Raw genomic sequence first — 22,003 nt, 5'->3', positions numbered from 1 at the left:
TTCAAACCACATTAAGGGTACTTACTCACAGTTGTGTGGACATGTGTTCAGTGTTATTCACAGCTCAGAGACACGTGACCCTCTGCCTTCCTCCAGCTTGCAGACTAATTGAGGCACACCACTTCCTGGTTTTATAGTCCATCCTCCCTGCCGCCAGCGGGGGCAGCAGAGAGAATGGGGAATTTTGTAAAATCATTAATATCTCTGTCATTTTTCATCGACTGGAAAAATCCTCGGCATACATGCGGCGAAGGGGGGCTCTGAGCGAGGTGGCCAAAATGACGGCCGTAGGTGGCGGCGTTCTCTTGGAAATCGCAGCACAGATCGCCAAAACCGGTCAAGAACAGATTTTTAGTAATATAAAAGATAGTATGCAGAAAATATAATTTACTCAGATGGGACCTCACTCCACTTTGTGCATCTCTGGTCATTTTGTAACGTAGTGAACACTTGCTTGCAAGACATTTTCTGGCTGCAACGGAGGTATAAGAGACTACAGAGGTCAGGTAGATAGACTGCACAATAATTCAAAAGAACGTGCAAGTCCTGGTCAACGGATTATATGCCAAAAGGAAGCTATCGTGCATGGCCAGGATGGGAGTGGGGAGAGTTGCAAGTGGTGGATGGGGCCAGGAGCATTGCCAAGTCCACCGTAGGAGGAGGCAAGGAAGAAGTGGCTACAATCACCTCCTCCAGCAGCGGTAATCCCCACAAATCACAGCAATGCTGAAAGAAACCTCACATTATGGTGATCAGCACACGACTGCTTGCACCTGCAGTGTAGACATTCTCACAGAATATGTTTTTATTCGAGGTGTCACTTGTCAGCTAACATAGTGATGCAGCCAGACATTTAAGTAACTGAAGAAAGAATTCTTTCATTTGTGTTGTCAACCTGCAAATCAGGATTTACAGTTTTGACACATCAGCTGGGCTCCCTGGCCTAATTATCTACCTTCTTTCCTTTTACCACCTGCTTAACCTGTGTCCTTTCATACAAGAATGTTTGAAAGGCTTCTCATCTGAGTGAAAAATCACTCTTTCAAGCAGAATATTTGAGTCTTTATTACTTAGTGCCCCTATGTTCCCAGAAATTACTCACCACTCTCTTTAAAATCCTCAACACATTTGCCAGCCACTGTGATAGTGAATCAGACAACTCCACATAGTAATCATCAAACCAGCCAGGCAGGTAACGGCTCCTTAGTAATCTTCAACCTGGACTGCTAAATTGAAAGCTGTACCAAAGACCACATAAGTAACTACTCTCCAACTGAAATGCTCATAAACAATAAGACCTGACTCTATGACCTTAGTTTAGTCAGTATGCCAGATCCATTAACTGCCTTGTAAACTCTATAGCTCAGTTATATATCTCGTCACTGTAAAATAATAATGTGGAGGAAATGTTAAACTACACGGCATTTTTTTTAAAGAAAATGAACAAATGAAGAAATCGTGTGCATCTTCAAAATTGTACAGTTCTCTTTACAGTAACTGTAATATGTCATACATGGGATGGGGACTGGACATTGTGCCTTCCCTCATAATGGGAACCGTTGTGGGGGGATGTTTTTATGTTTACATTTCTTTATTACTGTTATGTCTGTATTCTTTCTTTATGTGTTGCATTGGCAAGAAGCATTTCACTACACCTAGGCGTATGTGACCAATTTATTTATTTATTTATTTATTTATTCCGAACAAGTAAAGACAATAAAGACATTAATAGTAACAAAATCGAAATTATCAAACAATTGGACATTACAATCAATATTTACAAAGCAATGAAAAGAACAAAAGCAAAGTTCCAATGTCCAACTCTGTGTCTGTCCAATAAAAATAACCTTTGAACCTTTAACCTTTGAACCTTTATTTCTCATATTTTATATTTGAATTTAAGATTAGCATCCTTTCCATGTTCCTGGGAGATGATTCCTTCTGAAGATTCTGGGAGTGTTTCGAGTGAATCAGTGGGATTGTCATTTGAAGCTGGAAACAGAGAATAAACACAATCGCAATTTGCATACTGCATTGGATGAGAAGTTTGTTTTTTTCGTCACAAAGTTTAGCTTTTACGACAGTAAATTTTCCTGGAGTTTTCATGAGCTGCCCATCATGCCATTCTCTCCGTCAAATCAAGACAAACCAAGTTGATTGTCATATGCACAAGATTGGCGAAGTACAAGTACAATGAAAAACATTGTTAGAAACAAAAACAAGTCCATGGTAATGCAAGAGATGTCCATTGTGTTGTCGAGGTTGGATTAGGGTTGTGTGGGTTGCTTCAAGAACCTTATAGGAATAGGAAAGCAACTGTTCCTGAAACAGGTTTGATCCAAAGTGAAGGTTGAGCCTCATTAGCAGTTGGCCTACAGAAACTGAACCCAAGGACAAGTCACTGGCTACAACAATACCACGCACCTTTACCAACAAAGTCAGGACAATGGAAAGGAGGATGGATCTGAAGCAACAGGAAGCTAGACTACACTGTGGCAAAACAGTCAGATGTTTCAATAAAGAGCATACATAGTCCACACTCAGTGCGGAGTGCCATAAGCTGTAACATGCCTTTTGTACACCATAGAACCTCAGTCCAGGTAGCAAAAGATCTTCTCTTTAACAGAAAACTTAGAATAGGATATCTTGGTCATTTTGTACTGTTTTCAGGACACTAGCGTCTCAGTGTAACTAAGGTGGCACGGTGGCACAGCGGTAGTGTTGCTGCCTTGCAGCGCCAGGGACCCGGGTTCGATCCTGTCTATGGACGCTGTCTGTGTGGAGTTTGTACGTTCTCACTGTGACCTCATGGGTTTTCTCTGGGGCTCTGGTTTCTTCCCACACTCCAAAGACGTACAGGTCTGTAGGTTAATTGGTTTCAGTGAAAACAATGTGTAAATTGTCCCCAATGTATAGAGTACGAGCTGATCGTTGGTCGGTACGGACTCAGTGGACCAAAGGGCCTGTTTCCGCACAGTATCTCTAAAGTCTAAAGTAAAATAAAGTCTCATTCCCAATAATATGGAAGCCTTAAATTACTCCAGATTTGTCATGCAGAATGACTGATGCTTCCAGGATCTTTCAACCAAATACTTTATGACAAAACTACCTACTTCAAAATGCAATGGGCATTCGTAGAGGACCTTGATCTTGTGTCCCAGTGTATTCCAATCTCCCTTGATGTGATAGGAAGCATTTAACAAAAATTCTTTCTCATCAATGATACAAAATAATACTGATCATTTTCACCACTTGGTTATATAAGGCATAAACAGAATATCTCGGTGCTGGGACCCCAGTTTTTTACGATATATATTAATGATTTAGACGAGGGAATTAAATGTGACATCTCCAAGTTTGCGGATGACACAAAGCTGGGTGGCAGTGTGAGCTGCGGGGAGGATGCTACGAGGCTGCAGGGTGACTTGGGTAGGTTGGGTGAGTAGGCAGATGCATGGCAGATGCAGTTTAATGTGGATAAATGTGAGGTTATCCACTGTGGTGGCAAGAACATGAAGGCAGATTATTATCTGATTGGTGTCAGATTAGGGAAAGGGGAGGGTGCAGCGAGACCTGGGTATGCTTGTACATCAGTCACTGAAAGTAAGCCCGCAGGTACAGCAGGCAGTGAAGTAAGCTAATGGCATGTTGGCCTTCATTGTGAGAGGATTTGAGTTTAGGAGCAAGGAAGTCCTACTGCAGTTGTACAGGGCCCTGGTGAGATCGCATATGGAGTATTGTGTGCAATTTTGGTCTCCTAATTTGAGGACGGACATTATTGCTATTGAGGGAGTGCAGCGTAGGTTCACCAGGTTAATTCCCGGGATGGCGGGACTGATATATGATGAAAGAATGGGTCAATTGGGCTTGTATTCACTAGAATTTAGGATGAGAGATCTTGTAGAAACATAAAATTCTTAAAGCATTGGACAGGCTAAATGCAGGAAATATGTTCCTGATGTTGGGGGAGTCCAGAACCAGTGGTCACAGTTTAAGAATATTGGGTAGGCCATTTAGGACTGAGATGAGTGCTGTCTATTTTTCTATGTTTCTATGATTCTGATAACTAAATAGGTGACTCAACAAATCATTAAAAGGCATCTGTGGTTTGAAACCCTCTTAATGGTTCATAAATCAAATTAATTGTTTTTGACTTCTTTTGAAGCTGTCACCCTTAAAAAATTATCTTCAGTAGAAGAATGGGGTAGATGTTGATGCAGTTAAATTATGAATAAGACATTGATAATCATGTTCCGACAAAGCACATGGGGCACATCTATCTTCAGAGATATTTTAAACCTTAGGAAGGATCTGAATTTAGAATAGTGCAACTAATTGGAAAAAAAGATTTGAATTCATCTATTGTTTAAAGCTATTTAGTAAAATAAAAGTATAGTATGGTGTGAATTCACTTGCTGAAACTCTAGTTACACGATCCAATCTACAGTCTCTGGGTCATTTGCATATCCATAAAACATGCAAGCTTCATCTGTGAAGGCATAGTCACTGTACTTAAGTTGCAGTTAATGGCGTAGAATTTCCTTGAAGTACTTGGTCGCCACCATTATAACTTCATTGGAGGTGCAACAAGATTGGCATTTAGGTGGAGAAGCAAACTTACTGCCCATGTTCAAAATCAAAGGTTTTTGTCTACCTTCGATTTTCCAGCATCTGCAGTTCCTTCTTAAACATGTTGTCTACTCCACTGCGAAATCTCTTCAAGGTATGCCTACTTTGAAGAAGTTCTCCTCCTCCCTCCGAAAACAATTTAACAACCTCCTCTCTCACTGCCCCCCCCTCTGTGATTCACCCTTACATTCGCCTCCCCTTCTCAGCTCTCCCTCAGTCCACTTTCTCCACCTCTTCCTTTCTTCTTCCCCCCCCTCCCCCCCTCACATCAGTCTGAAGAAGGGTCTCAACCCGAAACGTTGCCTATTTCCTTCGCTCCATAGATGCTGCCTCACCCATTGAGTTTCTCCAACATTTTTGTCTACGTTCCATGTTCAAAGATACTTAGGGAATTTCTGAAGCTGAAAATTTGGGGGGGGGGGGGGGGGGGGAGTGCACCCCTGCACACTGCTTCACCAACAACCACACCCATGTCGTGGAGCAGGGTGCTTTGTTCTGGCTGCTACTGAAGTTCTAAGTGGTAGGCACATGTGCAGGATAGTCATTGGGCTGCACATTGAGGAAATTCTAGGCCCCTAAATGAGAACCTCAAGAGCTGGTAGAATTGGTAGCCTGGGATTCACGCAGATGAAATAATGAATCAAACTTTACATGAAACATCAATTGAAACTACCGATTCAGCAAATGAGACAGAGAAGAAATTACAATAAAAGTTATGACACTTACTTGGCAAGATCTATTTAAAGATTAGGAAAGAATTTGTCTTTAATTACTCGCACTGGATAAGTGCAAAATTGCTGAGCTGGTTCTTTCATATCCAGACAGTTAGTTCCACTGACTTCCATTGAGGTACTGGAGCTAGTAGTCTAAAGGCAAATATTTCTAGCACTGTCTATTTAAAAAAGGCATCTACAAACAATCATCTCCAGCCAACCCATGATCTGTGATCATCAGTACATGTGAGCCAACTGTGTTCGCATCCCCCAATAGTAGGTATCATGGCACCCCCAAAGATATAAAGACAACGTGTTAAACTTGTAAAATAGGAACAAAACCGAATATATATAAATGCCGGCAACGTTTAAGCCGGCAGATCCATTCGCATTGTGTGAGTGCTGCATTCAGGCTGCAAATGCTTCAGTGTCAGTGGGAGGTGAATAGTCAGTGGAATGAGTGGGGGGGGTGGGGGGCTTTGTTGGAAGTCTACTCATAAAAAGTCCGACCTCAGGTGGTGTCTCTGGTGCCTGACTAAAGCCTTCTCCGGAAAAGTGAAGCAAGTCTAACAAACTATCAAAGGCATGCATAACCATGGATACATATGTGTCACGTCTGCATAGCCTGCCTCCGCAGAAGATGATGACTATGCATGTCAAAGTCTTAGTTGGACAGCATAGAAAGAGGCCACTCAGCCCACTCCACCTCTGCCAACCACCATAACCATCTATACCATTCCATTTGCCTGCATTAATTGCATATTCCTCTGCTCCCTGTTTCTTCCAATATCTGTCCAGATGCCTCTTACAGGGTGCTACTATTTCTGCCTCTACCAGCAACTCTGGCAGCTCATTCCAGAAACCAACCTCTTCCCTCTTATCTTAAACTAAAGTTCAAGTACATGTTCCTTTCCATTGAAATTGAATAACAAAACACACAAGAATATGATGCCCTGTGAACCACTTTCTAACACAGATGTTTAACCTGGTAAGCTAGTTAAATAATGTATTTGTATAACATAATTCACTTTGGGCATTTGTCAATATTGGCTGGTGCAGTGGTGACTTACAGAGAGGGGGATTTGATAGTGATCACTGGGTAGGTGTTGGGGCCAAGGCTCAAAGGTGGCAGTGAAGATGAGTGACCTTTGGTGCTAGCTCAATGTCTGACCACTACAGCCCAGCAACAAGAAGAGGACAGCAAAGGAATGGCCAAAGGGGCAAAGCTGGGGGGCCTCAAATAGATTGGGTCCTCGTAGTTTTAAAAGGTTTGCAAGTGAGGAGGACAGTCCTTGGCTGATTGTCACAAAGGGAGTGGCTAGAGTAAAAGTTAAATAGTTGAGGGAAGCAGAGTATAAAATAATATCCAACTCAGGACTAAGGTGGGAACAGGGTGTATGAAGATCTTCTTTAACCTGTCTCAAAACTTAATTGTCAATGATAAATAAAGGAGTTTACAGTAGTCTGCCCTAAAAATTGAATGAAATGAAATGAATGCAATCACTGGAGATTTGGGTAGAAAGTACAATGGAAATAGTGTGACAGCCCAGCTTGATAGGAAAACTGTGCCAGAAGAAACATCGCACTTGCAAGTTCATATTGGTCAAAGCTCCTGAATAAATCATCCCCAGCTCAGTCGTACTTCATGGGTCAGATCAAGGACATTTAATTTGATGGAATGAGGTTCAGCGGCAAAGCAGAGCACACAGACACACATACATTGCTTGTTTAGTGCTATCATCCAGGAGACTTCTGGGCAACAAAGACAAGTGACCTGTGATTTTGTCGATAAGAGTCATACCTTCAATTGTCAGTTTTTCAAATATCACTCAAAAAAATCAGATAAGCTTCAACTGAAGAGTATTCAATGTGCTGACCAGTCACCCCCATCATGTCGCACACACTCCTCAGTGAGTATTACCAAGTCAGAGAGAATGTAGCTATATTTCATTTCAGCCTCATTTTAAATCACTTTTTCTGAAAATGTCAAAAAGTTTAAACTTTTGTAAAGTATTTGAACAAGCCAAAGCAATAGAAAATATCTGAGGTTGAGTGGTCATATTCTCTTAATTGACTCATCTCACTTGCAAAAGATGATAAAAGACAAGGACAGAACCTTTAGCCTGAATACCAATGTGATATATGCACTTGGATTGTCACACAATTTAAAAACAATTGATTGCAATTAATTGAGAGGAAAAAAAGGTAATTCATGACTTAATCACAGTTTCAATTATACTGTCAAACAATAATAGAAAATCAATATTTGTTAATAGTCTAATGAAAAGTGCTTTACTGATAAAAAAAAAATCCAGGGTCATAATGTGGAACTCTGACCTTTTGCTAAAATTGCTTCACTAACTTCCCCTTGCCTCTCTAAATTCCTCCATTCCTCAGATCACTATATCGCACTAATTTCAGCCTCAAGCACATCCCTGATTATTCCCTCCCTAGTATTAGTATGACCCTGAATCTGTTAATGGTGAAGATAGCACAGGTGTCGTGTCTGTGCCATGGGATTTGCCCCAGTGCTAGTGCTGTGTGAGACCAGGAGGCGAATAAATGCAACCCAGCCTTCAGTAAAGGGAGCCGAATCCAACCATCAGGTAAGAAACCAAGTCCAGAGAGGACAGGTCTGCCCATATCCAGCCCATCCCCACTCCAATCTTAATTTTCCCTCTTACCCCTAATTCCAACAGTCCTAATGGCCTGGAACTCAAATCTCACCTATGACTATTGTGAAGTAGCCCAATATCAAAGCTTAGCACCCTAAACCTGGGAAAGGTATTAAGTTGAGGCTTAGGAAGTTAGACCTTTTTTTTGAGTCATTATTCTGATGATTTTAATGGTATTGGTTTACCCAGACACAGCGAAAGGTTAGTGTGTATGTGCTATCCGGTCAAATCATACTATACATGAATACAACCATGTACAAGCACGACAGATAGTGCAAGGAAAACAATGTCAGAGAATATAGTGTCTCAGTATTATATTGTTACATTTATGGGGGAAAAGTTCAAGGTCTGCAGTGAGGTAGGTTGGAAGATGGAGACTACAGCCTACTTGTGAGAGAACAGTTCCGTAGTCTGATAACAGCAGGGAAGAAGCTGTTCCCGAATCTGGTATTACGTGCTTGAAAGTATTTGCTATGTCGGCAGCTTTCACAAAGCAGTTTAACTGGAGTCGGTGGTGGAAAGGCTGGTCTGTGTGATGGACTGGGCTATATCTATAACTCTACAATTTCTTGCAATCTTGGGCAGGATTGCTACCAAACTGGTTGTAATGCATCCTAACAAAATGCTTTCTACTGTGCATCTGCAGAAGTTGGTAAGAGTTGTTGAAGATTTAGCGAACATCCTTACTCTTCTATGGAAGTAGAAGCAACGGTATGCTTTTTTGACCGTAACTTCAAACTGTTTGACCCTGGACAAATTGTTGATGTCGAAAATTGTTGAAAGAACAAGTACTTTCCCCTGCACTTTTCCCTTCTAGTTGTTGATTTCAAGATTGGATCAAAACAGCAATTACATCAGGAGCTGAGGGATTCACTCAATGTCCACTTAAAAGCTATTGCAAGCAGTGCTTTCAAAGAGATGTAACTTTATCACGATCACAGCATACTCTTGTTTGAAATGTCCATGCCACTAGAGCATTTACCTCCAACAATGTCACTACGATACGGCTGGTTCTCTGGGTGTATCCGCTTAAGGTAAGACCTTACCAATCACCCTGCTCACCAATCACCGGGACAGATGCCGTGGTGTGGGAATCTTCACCCCACAGTGCTGGTCTCTATTATTACCCCCAATAAATTTTTGACCCAGGCTTTACTGTGCAAAGATGCTGAAACACGCGGAGGAGCGGATAGCAATTTGGGGAGGACCTGGCCCATGAACATGCTGTAGAAACCCTCTTGTTTTTCTCTCACGTGTTCAGCCTTCCTTCAAAGTCCAAGGTGCCGCCACAAGCAGGGTATTTGCTACTATAAAAGACCCCGACAATGTAAAGGTTTGTTTTGCATGGTACAAATTGTAATGGGGCAAGAGACCACAATTAACGCCTGAGATATGAGCCTCTAAAACATACGTGCGGATCATGATTATTCCACGTGCAGCTTGGATAACACATATAATGGGGTTTTTTTAATGGTAAACCCAGTTACAACGTCCGTTTATATAATGTTGGGCCCTACTTTAATTGATTGCGCATGTTGCGCAGATTATTTAGTGCTCTGTGAAGTATTTTATTGATTAAACATTCTGGCTTGCCATGTGATTTCATGCTCTCATGTGATTCCATGCTCAGAGACAGTTTGATGTCAAGTCTGCTGCTAAGCACCAGAGATCCGAGATGTCCAGCGCCACAGGTTTACCTCCACGCCACAAACTCTGCTCAGTCTCGGTATGCACTTCTCCTCGAGGTCAGAAGCAAGCGCCATCGGAGTCTGAAGAAGGGTTTCGGCCCGAAACGTCGCCTATTTCCTTCGCTCCATAGATGCTGCTGCACCCGCTGAGTTCCTCCAGCAATTTTGTGTACCATCGTTTCTTTGCTGTGTACGTGATCCAGTCCCTGATAGTCAGCCACCACACTGCGCTTCGTCAGATCTCACTGAGCATTAATTGGCTGCTGAGTTTCCTACAGCCTTTATTATCGGATGGGATTATGTTAAAATGTGTGTGTGGGGGGGGGGGGGGGGGGGGGCTACAGATGCTGGTTTAAACCGAATACAGACACATAAAGCTGGAGTAACTCAGCGGCTCAGGCAATATCTTTGGAGAAAAGGAATAGGTGACGTTTCGGATCGAGACCCTTCTTCAGACCCGGAAAGTCGCCTATTCATTTTCTCCAAAAATGCTGCCTGACCCGTGAGTTCCTCCAGCCTTTTGTGTCTGTCTTCTGTTTAAATGTGTTACATGGTATAATATTTATGTGCAACAAAATTACATTCTGCTTTACTGGGGAGATGCTGCCACCGAACAGTCAATTAGATACACAGCAAAAACACAAAGTGCTGGAAGAACTCAGTGGGTCGGGCAGCATATGTGGAGGGAATGGACATAGGGGCCTTCCTCAGATTGATTGTAGTAGGGGAGGGGCGGAGCTGGAAAAGACGTGGGTGAAATCTGCTGACTTTCACCAACATTTTGAGGTTTACTCAATATTTCTGCATCTGTACTTCCTTGCGTCTCCATAGTCGTCTAGATATTCTCAGCTCGATTTTTATTTTTGAATTTGCTTTTCCGATGCAGTCGGGCCAAGTATTTAAACTATCAGTAGAATTGCAAACTTCTTTCTTCCGAGTAGCAACCGGTTGGCTGGAGTGGATGTAGTTTTATAATGTGTTAATTGGAAGCTGTAAATATAGGGGTAACAGGGGCCCGTGGAACACTGCTGATCAAAATAACAGCAGTCAAGTAGAGGGAAGATTTTGCAAAAAGAGATGGAGCACTTGAAATGGTTTTCTGTGGGAACTAAGCAAGCGATCAACCGCAAGCAGCCGGCCTGAGGCCACTTGAGGAATGAAGGCAGAGACTGGAGAACAGCCCCGCCTTTGAGTCCCATGTAATCCCATGCTCTCCACAGCGCTTCCCCTGTTGACATAACTGGTGTTATTTGTGTTATTTTCCACCAAGAACCTTGCCAGTTTCTAAGGCCGGTCAAGTTTACCGAGATTTGTAGTTTTTAAAAGCTAAGATTAGATCCACGGTTTGCTTTGACCTAAAGAGTCTTAACTCGGCGCCCTGTTTAAAGGCAGGTTCTTGCGCCCCCTCCCCCGGTTATACATGGATGGGGAGATGCACTGGTCCCGTATCAGGGTCTCCTGGTTCAGGCAAGGTCGAAAACTGAACCTTCCCACCCACCCCCTCCCGTGTTACAATGGTTACAGTGTCCATCTCAAGTCGGAATAGCAAATCAAATATCCTCAACAACAACAAAACACTTTTTTTTTTAATGAAACATCGTTTAATTTGTGCCCTGCTCTGATGTGTTTGCTCTGTAACTGAGAGCACTTCCTTCAGTGGTGCTGCGGTGTGTCTCGTCGTGAGAACAATGAGCCGCTAAAGCCGCCAGTAAATTGATGAATCGTCGGTCTGAGAAATGTGAAGGGGTTTCACAAACACCGCGCGATCACTAACAAAATGTCCACGTTGCACTGTAAATAGTGAGAAGGAGCCATGGAGCGGACTTGAATCGAAAATGGAATACAAAGCACGAAAAAGTGTGCGGCTTAGATGATATACTGATCAGTTGAACGCGGACTGCAGACTGTTGGAGCGAGTGCGGAGACAGCAGCAATGAGCTATGCTGTGTACACTGCACTCAGTCCCGGAGTCTGTCATTACTCGGTGATCGGCTATTAATCACAGGCAGCAGCGCTCACTTTCTGTTTTTATGGAATACATTTCAGACATTGTCTCTTGATATGCAGCAATGCTGTAGGCCACTTCATGTGTGCCGCTGCACTCCACCCTTCCCCACAGCCTCGTTGCAGCTTATTTATATATCTTCCATCCCAGGTGTTTATTTATTCAGCCTTTTCTCTTGGTTTTAAATATAACCATCGCTCTGGTTAACCAGCGGGACATGTGCTGCATTTTGGCTCGAAAATCAAACTCGTGCTGGCGAGCGGCAAGCTTAAACGTTAATGTGAACCTGTCAATGCCACTTCGAGGACATCTTGATCAATTTTAACAGTTCTCACAGGCGCTCCGACATCTCAGCCATGAAGTGTGGCCAATCGCTATTTTGTTTTGGAATATCACACTGCCATCATTTGGGGTTGGAATAAAAATCACGGTTGCGTGACGGATCCCACCAAACCACGGTCCCTTCATGGTCTATGCACTGCCACGGTGCTGAGAGATCGCACCATTCCCACAATGTGCAGCGTTAATTATGGGTCGAGGTTTCAGAGTTAACCGCTTCATATTTCACACGGTGAGAGATGAAGTCGAGCCATTGGTAAACAAGGACATGCATTCATGATGTGGTGCCTTGGTACCAAATGATGATACATTTTTGCATAATGAATGGGTATAATCAGGTAGAGCAGAAATTACTGAAGCTACATCCTTCGTATTGTTAATATTAGACGGTGGTATGAAACTTTAATTTTCACGAGGTGTGGCATACTAAGCTATTATTTTCCATTATTTAAGAGGTGTGAAAGCCATTTCAGGCAGAATCAAGACATAAACAGCGCTAAAAGTGACAACACTTCCACCGTTACTATAAACTGAACACTACAGGACAATCTATTTTCTATTCTTGCTGATAATTTCACACAGGGCATTTTATTTCCAACTGTCAACATAAAGTTCTTGACCCAAAGCTACTGCAACTGTGGGCAGAGTTTAGAAATCTGTCGTTTTAAACAAGACGTGGTATATGTTCGCAGGTTGGAGCTGCCTCTGGTTTCTACCGCCCTCTGGTGGAGCTGACAGCACCGTCGCTGATCGCTGACACTTGGTTTTAACTTTTATTTTGCACGGTAAACTTTTACTAATTCGAGCATTAAATTAAAGCATTTTGTTTCCAGAAAACATTTTTTCTAAAATATATGGGTGCAGGTTGAATGAAAAATATATAACATTTCCAGTCCTAAAAGTATTAACATGAAATATATTCAACTGAAAGCGCTAATGTTTTTGGAGACCAAGTCATTGCTAAAACAAAAACCTACACAACGAGGAGTTCGGCATCCGTCCCACGAATCATAAGTTATTCAGCTTTGGAGATATGTAATTGAGCATTCTAATAGAGAACTTTCACGTGTAATTCGCAAAGAAATAAAGTTGGACACGTTATTTCCAGCATGATTTTTTTTCATCAGAATTTCATTCAAATTTCTCAACTGGCACCGAACTGCTTTCGGGTTTCGTCCCAGTATATATAGTCGAGTCGTTAATAGGGTTCAAACCCGCATTTTGTGCGTTTTCCGCACGCTGTTATGAGCTGTTTCTTTCTATATACAATTACTATTGGAAGTTTTTTTATACTTGGTGCTGTAGGTACGAAGGGCACCTCCCGCATTGGACGTGTCAATCAGCAGTCACTGAGAGACCTGGTCTCCATCTCTCGCCAGCTACTGAACAAAACCCACTCAACCTAATGCTACTGTAACACCAAATGCACTCTGACAAGACTTCAAAGATACTTTTATGTGTTTTTGCACTAAGAGTTACATGTGGGGTCTCTGTCTGTTCTCTGCACCTAATGACTGAAATGTCGAAAGCTAAAGCAGGCAAGGAATTTTTTGTCTGCATCTTGTCATCCAGACACTCAAATGGGAAGCAAATAAATGCAACAAACACTTGAAATCAATTTAAATAGATGCTTAATCCGAATGTCACAGCTGTAATTGGGTTGTCATATACAAACCCGTCTCAAATTGTAGAGATATGTCAAAGGTGCGCATAATGTAATTAAATTATTCAACACAGTAACATTTCAGAAAAGGTTTATTTGTTTGTTCTTTATTTAAAGTATTTTTTCGAGGCGTACCTAGATTTAGCCAGTTCCTACCAATTGAATATCTATCTCACAAATTACGATTATCCGCATTAATAAAATAATGCAAGTAGTGTTTAGCAAAACATCTTCAAATCACTACCATATGCGTTGGACACGAGAAAAGCATTGCACTGGGCAGCTTCAATATGGAAATCAATGATAGCAACTTGAGCCGCACACCCTACCAAACTGAACAAGTTTTATAAGAAACTAAGTAAGAAACCGTTGCTTGTGCTGCATCATGCATTATCTCGTGGTCTTGCCTTCGGTGCATTTAACATATATAACCCTGGATGATTGAAAGGAAAGTAATCAAACAATGTTAATTAAAGGAAAAAAAACAAAAAAAACATTCAATGCTTGATTTATGAAATGAACACAATTCTTCGCAGCAAACAATGTAGTTATCTGGTTGTTAGAGTCCTCTGTTTAAAATGAACGGTTGACTGGAAGGTACTTATTTGTGGGGGGCGGGAGATGGGGCAGATGAGCGAACTATCTCGGGTCTGAAACCAGCGCGCAATTGGAGGACGATGTAATATTAAGAGAATACAAGAGATGGACGAGTCCTTTTGTGTAAAAAGCTACAAATGTAAAGAGCCGAAGAATCAATTAATTCCTGCTTCAGAAATTAAAATGATGAGGTATATTTTAACAGAGAATGCTGATACACACAGGCCGGACTAATGCTTCAGTGGGTATTTAGTGAGTTCTGTACTTCTTTACATATTAAGTAGAATACACTTAAAAAAAAATAATTCTAAGGAATTGGATTTTCAGCATTTCAAGTCATACTTGGCTTTTGAAAACGACTCCAGGGCTAATTTAAGTATAATATTCTTTCCAAAATAATTTTATTTCCGAATTTTAAAAAAAAAATAATGATTTTGAAAACTCGACAATATACTGTACTCTTTATTAAGAGTTCCAAAAACATTGGAGCAATTTTATTTTTTTGTCAATTTTCACTTGTTTTAAGATTTCGGAGGTCCTCTATGTTATACCTTTTAAAAATAATCTGGGTACGCAGTATGTTCTACTGCAGTCTACCATGAATCATTCGAACTTCAAATGGCTGTTTGAACCATTGAAACGCAAATCTTTCATTTTCCGATTTTCGGTGTTTCGAGATCTGACTTTGGAAAGAACGTGCAGTATCTTTCAAGCTCGTTAACTTTTATTTTCGGTAAATGTGCAAATTTGAACAATTATTATCCTTTACAAAAAGCAATCCAAATTAATTGTATGATACTGTAAGCAATGACAGTAAGCTGCCCGGTTGGTGAGATGCACTCTGCCGCTTGCTTGTCTCAATCGCCGCTCGAAGCGGGGTAAAGAATTGACTCGCTGCGCTACCAGCTGTGGTCACGGTGGGGCGCTCGCCCTCATCTGCCCGACGGCAGTGAGACTGCGCCAGCGAAGCCACGCCCTCCAATGCGTGACGACACCAAGGCTTCAGCCAATCCAACTCGTCGGCTGACGTAACGACTGGTGATTGGTCATCTGTCATACAGAATGATTGATACGTCACCAGAAGGCCATGATTAATGCGCAGGCGTCTAGGGAAGCCCACGTGACTCACTTCCGCCCGGAGAACTTGCAGTGACGTGTGTGCAGGGGGCAGCACCTCATTGCCTCCAGCACCGGGGAACCCAAAGCGAAACACATCAACTAATGCATGATGAATGTTGCAATGGAGAGTTGGCTGGATGTTGTTGCATTAATCCACAGTAGTTAACTCATGGCATACATATGAAGTGGGACTGCATCGCCGACAGCTAAAATAATACCTTTAAAAATGCACAAAGTATTCATCAATCGGCACTAATTTTACATCATGCAATGTGATTTATTGAAAACAAAAGTTAAACTCTAATCGGCCTGCGTAAAAATAAAATGTAAATATAGTGAGGTTACGTAAATCATATACAACGTTGGATAGAATTCATAAAGCAAAACACTCCAAATGATATTAATGCAGAATTAATGGGGTAGATTTACGGTAGGAGAATTGGGAGTATTGTTGAGTGGTGATGGATGCGTGTGAGAGAGTAGATTGCGGGGAATAATGAGGACATGAAATTGATGAGATTGGTCTGGAAAGCTGGGAGACACTCAGTGGGCAGAAGGGCCTCTCTTTGACACAAGGATATTTGAAATATGGGGAACAATAACAAACGCTAGACGTGTCCCCGGGAGTGGACCCGAGGGTTCACGATACATGTCGATGACTGAATGCACATTTATGTAAATAATGCGAGTGCGCAATCGTAAAATAAATCTTCACCCTCTCATCCCGGACATGTCATTTAGATCGCAGTAAACGCTCTATTAGAAATGGTGATTTTGATGTTTTCTCTTTTGAAACATCTTTAGCAACTGGAAAGAGCTGTCCGCAAACTCGCTGAACTGAAGCGCTGCTTCTTCCACTTATTATATCCCAAATCAGTGCATCGTGAACAGTCTGCGGTAAGAGCTCTTCCAGAGCCAGCCGTGGCGTCACCCAACTAAAGAAGGCAGAAAACGCGATGCTGCTGCCAGCTGCACCCGTCAAAACAAGCGGGTGACCTGGCAGTTCTTGGATGGATTGCAGCCAACGATCCTCTGTGAAAGTAAATAGATGATACAAATACTGTATGTCAAATCAGAGACCGAGCGCTGCGCAGATGTTGAAATAATTGCAGGACACCGAATCCGATGAAGGATTGGAGGGATTGGTACCTCTTGAGATTAGAATTCAGTATCAAATCCCTGCAACGTTTCCTAAAGCGCCCGTCATAGCTGAGATCACTGAAAACTCACCAATCATTCTCATGTCTTCTTTAAACATGCGCAACCCATGTACAGTATTCCAATGGTGTACAGCTTGATACGATCGCAGTTACTATTTCTTTATCTATATTTTACCATCTGATGCTCAATATTTTAGCACGTTTTATTTGCCCCTTTTGTTCTCCTCGCTTATAGGTATTTTGCTGAGTATTTTTATTCGACTTTTTTTTTTCATTTGAAAAGTACGAGTCTAGCCAGTGTTTGTCTTTCCGCACATGTTAGGACGTAGCTGGGAAAGCGGGTGGAGCAGGGGCAGGTAGGATGCGCAAACGTGTTGAGCCCTATCTCCTCGGGTCACGCAGAGTGGTTGTGGCCTTTTGGATCATCACCATACTGTGCATGGCCTGGCATCAATCTGGATTGAATTTATATTTCCCCTTTCCGAAAAACAAAATCAAGATGATAATCCAGACAGTTTCAATAGGATAGACACAAAATGCTAGAGTAACTCAGCGGACAGGCAGCATCTCTGGAGAGAAGTCATGGGTGGCGTTTCGGGTCGAGACCCTTCTTCAAACTGATTTTCTGTCAATCTTCGGTTTAAACCAGCAACTGCAGTTCCTTCCTACACTGTTTCAATAAGATGATCTTTCGATGAACAAAACCACTTCACTTGTTAAGCAATCGTCCATCTTTTACTGTACATAGTCTGAAGGGTTTCGACCCGAAATGTCGTCTTCCATGCGTTCCTTTAGCAATTTGTACCTGTCTAGTACACTCATATTCCATTAGTGAGTGGGCTGCATATGGTCTTATTAAGAATACCTTTGCTAATACATTGTTTTTGCTGTCACATATTAGTTAACCATATAAAAGGAACGCATGCCTTTTTATATTTATCCGTTTAGGAGTTGAGAATATGTGTCGATGTTCAAATTGGCCTTTGTGGCAGCAATACAATTGACACCGTGTACTGTATTCAATTATTTTTACTCGATTTAGGAAATTAAACACTTGTAATCTGTTAGTGCCGAAGTGTAGACCATACAACTGGAGACCATTCAAACAGGGAACATATGCCGTTTTAATGCAGTGACTGTGTGTCCTAGAGATGGATCGTGAAAATGTTTTACAATCTGCGGGCATTCGACTGGATGCACTCAAAAAAAATATTGTTGGACTACAATCAATATAACACTCAAATATAAAATGGTAATCTGGCTCGTCATGGCAGTGCGGGCATGCACTGTTTGTTGTTGTTTGCAAACTGTCGCTCCTTACTTCTATCCGCACCTTGACATTTCCTTTGCGTGTGTTGGAGAGGCAGGAACACATATCTCTCACTAACACCAGCAAAGATCTTATAGCGATCTCCGCTATAAGATCTTTGAACACCAGTTGGATGCCTACGTATGGAGATTAAGAGATCATCTCTGGCAAAGGGGAGTCAGCTCCATGGGTCTGCCTAGATATGGGTAAGGATTGTGCATTTGATCTGAGTAGATTGAAATGCTGACAGGAGTTTACAGATGTTGGAATCTTGACCCAAAAACGTCTTTAGATTGAAGGGACCCGACCCGAAACATCATCTGTCCATTGCATGCTGTGTGACCGGCTGAGTTCCTCTGGCACTCTGTAGATTGTACTGCTTGCCCCCATAGTCCCGGGTGGTCGCTTCTTACTGCAAATCAAGTGTGGCGCGATCATTGAAAGCATGATGGAGAACACTCGCACTCGAGCATGACACACAGTCCTCTCCAAACCAAACCCGTACAGATGCCCGCGTCTGTGACATGCGCAAGCAGGGAACCATGCTGCTGTCGTTGTTTAAAATCTATCCAATACGGAAATCCAACCTCAAAGTTATAAATCATGGGTAAACAAGATTGATATTGAATGGGCACGTTAAATTACTGTCAGTTTTATGAACGTACACAATTTTGCCGCTAAATTTCAATGCGCCGCATAAATACATGATTTGAAAAAGACTGCAAGTCAGGCAGCATCTGTAGAGAGAGAGGGAACAGATTAAGATCAATTACTTTTTACCAACTGGCACATTTATTGTCAGGTTTTGAACACAGATATGCCTTTATGCGGTGGTTGAGTCATGCATCGAATTTACAGCATCCCACAAAGTTGCAGATAATTCAACCTAGAATGTTGTGTTGAATAATCACACAAGTTTAATGTATCTGTTGATCTAGCCTGTCATACATCTCTATACTCCAGATATGGTGAATTTTCCATTTGTTACTTTCTTCAAACTGGTGAGTTGTTCGTTTACGGATTTAAAGGTGTCTGACTGAAGTCAGACAGCGCCCGGTGCTGTTGCGCGCCAACCCTTTATTTGGCATATGTCGTCGAGAGAGGTCGACTCCTATTTGTTGCAAGTGATCCTCCCGGAAGGAAATGTTCTTTCACTCTTTCTTTAATAAAAACAATTACTAGAAACCTATAGGGATCGAACCTGCTCCCTTCGATTACACGTGAAGTCTGAAAACACTCATGAAAGTTAAGGCCGCACCACTTCTCGGCGTCATCCTCAGAGGTTAATGATGTGGTAGTCAGCCAGCCGTAGGATGATATATTAATTTCACACTGGAGTACATCAATAGAAAAAGAAAAAAAACATACTTTTTTAACCGTTTTAGTTTCTGGAGCAGTGCCAACACTGATAAATCAACGCGAGACCCCATCGCCGAACCTGCTGGGTAAAAGGCATAACATTTACCTTGCGCGGCGGCATGAGTCAAGTCGCTCCAATCAAAGTAACTATACTTTACAACTATCAACTAAGCCTAAAGCACACGACGCCCCTTCCACATAAATCAACTAAATTCCTTGCGATGTTTACCCAATTAATCTGGGAACAGGACGGCAACATGAGGTGATATTTCACCCGCATCGTTTCTTCTGAGGACCGTGGCTAATCACTTCCTAACAGTATCATTTATTTATTTTTAAACACGACACCTAAACTTGCAAGATGAGATTTCCAAAACTGCGAATGGCGTTATCAGATATTTGATGTAAAGCCGGGAGGGCGAGAAATGCGACAGGCTGCCGCTTCACTCCTGTTTGCAAGCTTTGAATTGCATTAGCTGTAACACGGTGTGGAGTGGCTCGATCGATCTCATGTAATACCACACACCTTCAAATCAATAGCGAATTTTAAGCTTTCATGTTCGAATGTCAATCCCATTAATAAGGGTTATTCAAGACTCCTGGCTCTGCCCCCAATCTGCCTTTAATGATCTGAGCATTTTATAGACATTGTAAACTATGAATGACACCACGCCCGAAAAACCGGCAACTCTGCACCAGCTGCGTGTTATTTATTTGATATTTCGACTTTTTTTGGCAAGATAACTTGCAAAACAAACAAGGACCATTAAACTTAAGCTCTTGCGCCGTGATCTTGATTTGCCCTGTGTCCGTGACCTCGTTCTGCATCCCAAAATTGATTTTGTCTACCTTCTAACATGTTTAGTTCCAATCAGTATCAACGTTGAATGCACACCTAGGCGGGTACAAAAACATTTATGCGCAATGCAATTAGTTAATATTATAGTTCCTGATATTTTCTAATTCAATGAAGCCGTGTATTTCTCTTCGACTGCGGAGAAAATGCAGTCATTTCAGGCTGCAGATTGGAAATGAGCAAACTGTAACATTTTAGCGTTACAATTACCACAAACGATCTCACATCCGATTTAGCTAGCATTTTCCAACAAAAATCCAATGTATTAAATTAACCAGGATTTGAAATGTAAACAGATTATATTTCTAATAATATAATAATTATTTTGTTGGAAAAATGTGCTTAAAACAAAAATGAATTCTGGAAGTAAGAAAGTTAGTAGTAATTTCTGGATATGTTATAATAATTAGATTAACTTCGTTAATGCTATTTTTATACTTAGCATGTCAGCGTCGAATACTAGCATGCTGATCAATGCTTATTTCGTTCTTGTATGAGACATATTTGTGGGGGGGAAATCAGGAACATATATTTCTGCTAGAATCTAAGTACTCGTAGAACCAATGAAGTTATTGAATTCCCTTTCGTTCGATATGTTTGTTCACTTTATAAAGTACTTGTGAAATAAATTTATAATTGCATGAATCTTTGTCGTATTCGTGTATACACTTTTTGTACGAAAAATCCATGCAAATTATTTCGATACCATTATCGGATATTGCAGTGCAACGAATAAACTAATTCGTTTTAATATTAACAAATATATTTCTTATATAATGTCAACTGACAGGGTTTCAGATTCAATACGTGTAAACATAAAGAAAATTCCACCTTGCGCTACAAGTTTTGTAAACATTTCGAAATACTCAGTGTTTTAACCCCATGTTCAATTAACACTGACCTAAAGGATAAATCGTTTATTAAATCCTATCAGTCCCACCACAGTGGCATGTCGCGGTGACTTTGATGAACCGTAGCGTTAAAAGTTAATAACATTTCATATGCAGACAATTGAATCTGTGAAAGATTTTAAAAAAAACATTCATGTTTGATAACGATGTCGAAAATTTAAAAAACAAACTATTCCCTCCAACATTTTTGAAACTATTTTTCTGTGCAACTTATTTTATTAAACACATTGCTTTTTTGTGAAAACGATTAAATAGTGACTTAAAACATTAAAGGAAATGAAATCGAAATTTCGTTTTACTGCTAATCCAAGATGTTACAGAATAGTCAAGAGAGGAAATATTTCCCCGAATATAATGTTTAAATCTGATAATGGATAATGTGGATAATATCTGCTCTGCCTGCACCAGCAGGATGCGCTGCGGGGGATCTGGGAGGTGCGTCAAACATCCTTCTCATTGGCTCTAAACTCTGGCGGCCGCTCATGAATATGCAACTTCCGGGGACGTCCGCGCTGTGATTGGGTAGCTAGCAACGTTTAGCGTTGCCTCGCCTTGCTATTGGTTGCTGGTCGGTAGAGGGCGGCATATAGGAGGCGGAGTCCGCTCTGTGACGAATATTATAATCAGGCCTTCGCTTCTCATTATGACGTATCGCAACATTAACCAATCCGGGAGCAGGGCGTGCGCAGGGAACGAGGGGCGGGATTTATACGTCAGCAAGTGCGTCACGGCCCCCGCCTACCCCGCATCCACCAATCAAACGAGGCAAGGATGCGACAGCGATGGCCAATCAGAGTGAAGTATGTAAATCCATAGCTGCGCGTGCGTACCACACTAGTACACTGGCTCCGCCTGCGTCCGCCTCCGCGCTGTCCTTTCTCCCTCCCGCGTCGGCGCTGTCGCCACTTCCTTTCGCGTCCGCGCTGTTGCTCTCTCCCTCCCACCGCCGCGCTGTTACCTCTCCCTCCCGCCTCGCTGCT

The 22,003-nt window shown here is 41.8% G+C and overlaps 1 long non-coding RNA gene across 1 annotated transcript; it reads left to right on the top strand.

Moving 5' to 3' along the window:
- The first annotated feature begins 9,658 nt into the window (after window positions 1–9,658).
- LOC116984317 lies at window positions 9,659–13,691 on the top strand. The gene is made up of 3 exons (XR_004414963.1): window positions 9,659–9,762; window positions 12,742–12,834; window positions 13,355–13,691. It is a non-coding gene; the product is annotated as an uncharacterized LOC116984317 (long non-coding RNA).
- The last annotated feature ends 8,312 nt before the right edge of the window (window positions 13,692–22,003 follow it).

This window comes from Amblyraja radiata, chromosome 2 (assembly GCF_010909765.2).
Source record: "Amblyraja radiata isolate CabotCenter1 chromosome 2, sAmbRad1.1.pri, whole genome shotgun sequence".
NCBI lineage: Eukaryota > Metazoa > Chordata > Chondrichthyes > Rajiformes > Rajidae > Amblyraja > Amblyraja radiata.
This window is presented reverse-complemented; position numbering and strand designations above follow the sequence as displayed.